This window comes from Meleagris gallopavo, chromosome 24 (assembly GCF_000146605.3).
Source record: "Meleagris gallopavo isolate NT-WF06-2002-E0010 breed Aviagen turkey brand Nicholas breeding stock chromosome 24, Turkey_5.1, whole genome shotgun sequence".
NCBI classification, from domain to species: Eukaryota; Metazoa; Chordata; class Aves; order Galliformes; family Phasianidae; genus Meleagris; species Meleagris gallopavo.
In genome coordinates this window covers 2,403,998-2,409,443 of record NC_015034.2, presented here as the reverse complement: position 1 = coordinate 2,409,443, position 5,446 = coordinate 2,403,998, and the positions used below count along the sequence as shown (strand labels likewise).

The 5,446-nt window shown below is 49.3% G+C and overlaps 1 long non-coding RNA gene across 3 annotated transcripts; it reads right to left on the bottom strand.

Moving 5' to 3' along the window:
* Positions 1-1,093: 1,093 nt before the first annotated feature.
* On the bottom strand, positions 1,094-5,376 carry LOC109370913. 3 transcript variants are annotated; one of them, XR_004161939.1, is made up of 4 exons: positions 5,103-5,376; positions 2,790-2,879; positions 1,929-2,040; positions 1,094-1,572 (listed from the first exon to the last, which is right to left on the bottom strand). It is a non-coding gene; the product is annotated as an uncharacterized LOC109370913 (long non-coding RNA). The 3 variants fall into 3 exon arrangements; XR_002121462.2 differs by lacking the exon at positions 1,094-1,572 and having other exon boundaries at positions 1,589-2,040; positions 5,118-5,376; XR_002121460.2 differs by lacking the exon at positions 1,094-1,572 and having other exon boundaries at positions 1,590-2,040.
* Positions 5,377-5,446: the final 70 nt, after the last annotated feature.

The following is a 5,446-nucleotide window of genomic DNA, read 5'->3' as shown; positions in this document are numbered from 1 at the left end:
GTTACACGAGAGAAGAGGCCGACCCCCAGCTCGCTACAGCCTCCCTTCACGTAGCTATAGAGAGCAATATGGCCTCCCCTGAGCCTCCTCTTCTCCAGACTGAACAACCCCAGCTCCTTCAGCCGCTCCTCATAGGATTTGTGCTCCAGACCCCTCACCAGTTTTGTTGCCCTTCTTTGAACCCGCTCCAGGGCCTCCATGTCTTTCTTGCAGTGAGGGGCCAGATGGAGAGATCTGGGCCTTTGACACGGGATTCCTCCAGGAACCTGAGGACACAGACAGGCCCAAAAACCAGCTTATGTATGATATGGCTGGGTAGCAAGCTTGCAGGAGACGTCAATGTTCTACACTTAGTTCAGCTGTGTTTTAGAGAGGTGTTTAATGCTGTGCTATCAGAGGCAGTCACAGATGTGATACTCTGAGCAGAAGGCAATAAACTCTGACGGTGTTTCATTCTAGAGCTTATTTCCCTTATTCACCTGTATCATGTGGGATCAGAGTGGAATGCTAATGTGAAGCTTTATCTTCACATGCTTCACACTGTAATGCAGGTAAAAACCCTCAGCTGGCTGCTTGATGGCATCAATGCGTCTGAGAGCTGCCTCACACAAGCTGACAGCAGCAACAGCTTTGGACTCGATGTGGGCACTGGCTGAAGGACAGCCCTGTAAGAAGTTGTGCAAATCTCACACAGCCAGGCTGCAGGGCAGGAGTGTGGCATTGATGAGAGCTGCACTGTGCCACCCACAGCAGCACTGCTGGAATGAGAGCCCAGCACATAAGCCCTGCAGCATGGGGCTGAGCTGAGCTGACCTCAGCCACATGGAGCAGCACCGTGGCTCTGGAAGGGTTCTGCTGGTTGAGGAGGAACATCTGTCCACCTCCTCCTGTGGCAAGGACTGCCAAAATCCAGCTTTAGAGTTTGGCCCTACATTTCTTAGAGAAAAACCAATCACCTGCATTACAGCGTGAAGATAAAGCTTCACATCAGCATTCCACTCTGATCCCACATGATACAGGTGAGTAAGGGAAATAAACTCCAGAATGAAACACCGTCAGAGTTTACTGCCTTCCGCTCAGAGCATCAATCTGTGACTGCCTCTGATAGCACAGCTACGCATTAAACACCTCTCCAAAACACAGCGCAGTGCCTTCCTCTGAGAGCAGATGGCATAAACAACATGTGATAAATTACTCACGTCACTGAGCAGGTTGTGGAGAAGCTGCAGTATAGTAGACAGAGCATGCTGTAGTATAAACAGCGTATGCCTGCACACACCCACACTCTCACGGGCCTGGCTGATATCTATGGTGTTTTAAAAATAGCTTTTGAATGCGTGTGAATAAATACCTGACCGACTGGAGCAAGCCTTCTCTTTTGGCCTAATGATGAGTTCTTGGAAGGTACAGGAGGAAGCTCATACTGCTGCAGTGAACAGCTAAGGAGCAAGGCTGCTTGGCCCTTCACATTCCAGAAATCTCCAGCCATTCTTTTCCAGAGCTGTGAGGAAGACAGCCTCTGACTCGGGTTTCTTTCCCTGGAGCCTCTAGCAAGCAGATAACCTCCTGTTCCTGTGGGAGGGAGGAAACAACTCCGCTTCCTGAAGCCACTTTTATTTACTCTAATGGACCACAGCACAAAGTGAGACAAAATGCCAGCACAATAAGTAACGTAATTCTGCAAGGTAAGGCAGAAAATTTTATTCCATCCTGATGTTAGGAAAAACACCATGTGGGATACAGGATATGTATCTTCAACCCCCATAAAAGTTGTGCATGACTTCTGAGTCAGGTAATATCCAGTGCTGCTCATAAGCCAGGCTTTTACCTTACCTGAGGTACATAAGGCTTCCCAGGGATTATGATCTTATCACAGATCACAGTTATCACTGTGCACAGTACAAATAACACACAAATGTGAATCATACCATGAAAAAGTGGTTCCTGCCTGAGGGGCATGACATTCCCAGTTTTGCATTTAGCAAGAGCTGTGCACATCTCCTTTGACTTTTCCTGTTGTTCACCAATGCTGTTCCAGTCCTGCAACACAGAAACACACCTCAAAGCCTCAAACTGCAGAAACAGACCAGAAAGGAGGCGGGAAGGATTTTAACCACATGTTTTGGGCCAAATGTGAACCTGCCAGCTCTGGAATCAATCTTGCCTATATGGATACCTGTGGGACCACTGAGCCTTTGGGACCTGGACAATAGACACTGCAAAATTGCAGTTCACTGTGTCCTGTGCTTAAGCAGAGAGCAAGGGGATGGGAGAAGACACAGAACAAATTCCTCAAACGAGGTGTGCCACTTGTCAGTTATTTCCACTTTGCAAGAAAAGCAATTTCCCAGAAACCCCCCCCTGATAGGACTGGGCATTGCAGTCCCTCTCTCACTGAATGACAAACATTTATCTTTGTCAAACTGAAGGCTACAAGGACTCCAACTAAACTAGCTAAATTTATAACACTGTTTTTAAATAGCAAAGTCAGACGTGTCATGTTCTCTCTACAACTTCAGCCCTGCTGCTTCCACATCCTCTCCACACGCCATGTGCATGGCATTTGTTTATAAACACTGCAAAAAAAAAACAGATTAAGGACTCTGGATGCAGTCAGGACTTCCTTGACATCACCAGCAACAATCCAGCTGGCTTAGGAAGCACACTCCTTAACACTAGCTGAGTGATCCCACCTACAAACGTTGGTAATGGCTCTGTTTCCCAAATACATTCTTATCAAATTATATCCTTTGCCCAGCCTCCAACTGGAGTTAATGAATGCCACGTACCTGCCTCAAAGCGTGCTTGGCATTTCCAATCTGAAGACCTCAAAGCATTGGGGGGCGAGATCAGATTTGGTATTCCTCTGGAGAAGGATACTGAGGGAAAAAGAGCAGCAGATTTAGAGGGTGAATAGCAGGATCTTCATCTCAAACCCTCTATCTTTATACAGCTGAGCAATCTTCAGTTAAGCCCCAAGTTTCATTCAGAAAGCCCTTAAAGAGCAACCTTTACAGCTCTGAGCATAATAGAGAAGGGCCAAGGGGTCTCCCAAAGGCAACCTCTCTGTACAAGGGGCACCGGGAGCTGGGATACACAGATTCTGCCAGCTGACTGCCTCAGATGCTTTCCTACTAACGAGAAGCACACTGGAAACACTGGGTCCTCATTTATCTTCAAGACATTTCCAAAGTCACACCCCAGTGAGTTCACAGATGCGTTACGCAACCTTTAACATATTGATAGAGCCACTTGGAAGCCTCTGTCCTGGTTGTGGCAGAGTTATTTTTCTTCCTGTAGCTGCTACAGCACCATGTTTTTAGATAGAATGATAGAATCATAGAATCAATTGAGTTGGAAGGGACCCTTAAAAGCCATCTGGTCCAAGCCCTTACAATGAGCAGAGACACCCACAGCTCCATCAGGTGCTCAGAGCCCCATCCAGCCTGAACTTGGGTGTCTGCAGGGACAGGACAACCACCACCTCTCTGGGCAATCTGTGCCAGTGCTGCACTACCCTTACCATAAAATAATGTTTTCCTTATATCCAGTCTAAATCTCCCTTCTTTTAGTATGAAATCATTTTCCTTGTCCCTTAACAGCCCCTGTTAAGAAGTCTGTCCCCTTCTTTTTTACAGCCCCCTGTTATTTACTGAAGGGTTGCTCTCAGGTCTCCCTGGAGCTTTCTCTCCTCCAGGCTGCACAGCCCCAGCTCACTCAGCCTGTCCTCAAAGGGAAATGTTCCATCCCTTGAAGCATCTTTTTTTTAAACTTCCTCTGGATCTGCTCCAACAGGTCAGTGTTTCTCCTTCAGCAAAATCCCAGCTGAGGGCACCACAGAGTTGCCCCTATGTCTATTTAGTGCCTGAGGTTCACGACCCTTGTGGGACCCAGCAGGATGGCCATTGCCATGCTTTGTATTCTGAGCCAGGTGGGACCATTGTGTGACCACACCTGCTGCTGCTAAGCTCACAGCATCATGCAGATGGGATGGGCTGCATAGTAGCAGTGGAAAGGAGGATATTGCAGTTCCCCCACCTGCTTCACACTCTGAAATTTGCAACGTAATTAAGTATATTTAATTTTGACTTTTATTAACTGCGTGCAGAAACCAGAAAGAAATTCACCCCAAAACAAATAGATAGGGACAATAACGGTGGTAACACATTGGTATTTTAGCTGCTGTAAAGCAGGACTTATGCTAATTAAGGACAAAGTGAACTGGGTCTGTTTAGCCTTGAGAAAAGAAGACTGAGAGGGGACCTGATCCAGGTCTATAAATATCTAAGGTGTAGGGGGCAGAGTGGTGAGGCCAGACTCTTTTCAGCAGCGTGTGGAGACAGGACAAGAGGGAACGGCCAGAAACTGAAGCATAGGAAGTTCCACATAATTGTGCGTAAGAACTTCTCTAAGGTGAGGGAGATGGAGCACTGGAACAGGCTGCCCAGGGAGGTTGTGGAGTCTTCTCCTCTGGAGATATTCAAGATCCACCTGGACACCTACTTGTGTGACCTGGTGTAAGGAACCTGCTTTGGGAGGGGGGTTGGACTCGATCTCTGGAGCTTCTTTCCAACCTCTATGATTCTGTGATATTTCAGCCTCGTGCGCTGCCCTGCTAATGGCAGGGGTGGGGGCAGAACTGGGACAGCTGGCCCACACTGGTTAAAGGGGTTTCTCATGCTATACAGCATCGCTATGAACAATAAAAACAGAGTGCTTGGCCAGAGCTGTTTGACACAGCACCAGGGGAAGGCACTGACCACCATGCTGACAGCAAGCCTGGGCAGGCAAGGGATCTAAAAAGCTCTGCGCAGGTCCTGCTTTTCCACACAAGCAGCCACAGCACGTACCTTGAGGAATGCTCCTACCACAGCGCACAGAATCACAGAACGGCCAGGGTTGGAAGGGACCTCAAGGATCACAAATCTCCAACCCCCTGCCACACGCAGGGCCACCAACCTCCACATCTCACAGCAGCCCAGGCTGCCCAGGGCCCCATCCAACCTGGCCTTGAACACCTCCAGGGATGGACGGGGATCCACAGCCTCTCTGGGCAGCTGTTCCAGCACCTCACCGCTCTCACTGTAAAGAGAGCCACGCACCTTGAGGAAACGCACCCACAAACTAGAAGGCCGAGATCACAAATCACACACCGCCCGCCCCGCAGACCCAAAGCGCCGCAGCCGAAGCCCCACCACACCCTCGCACCCGCCGCGGCCGCTTAAAAAGGCGGGCTCCTCCCTCGTCTCGCCCTCGCTCTTTTCCAATTGGTTGTCGCGACGCCGGAAGCGGTCAATCGTTTCCGGGCTCGATGTGTACTTCCGCATTTCTTCGCCTCCTTCCGGCTTAGCTCTGACTGGTTGCTGACGACGGCCTCCCGCCTCTCGAGGTAAGAACGCGTTCTCCTATTGGTTGCCGGCAGCGAGACGGAAGCGGCGGGGTCGGA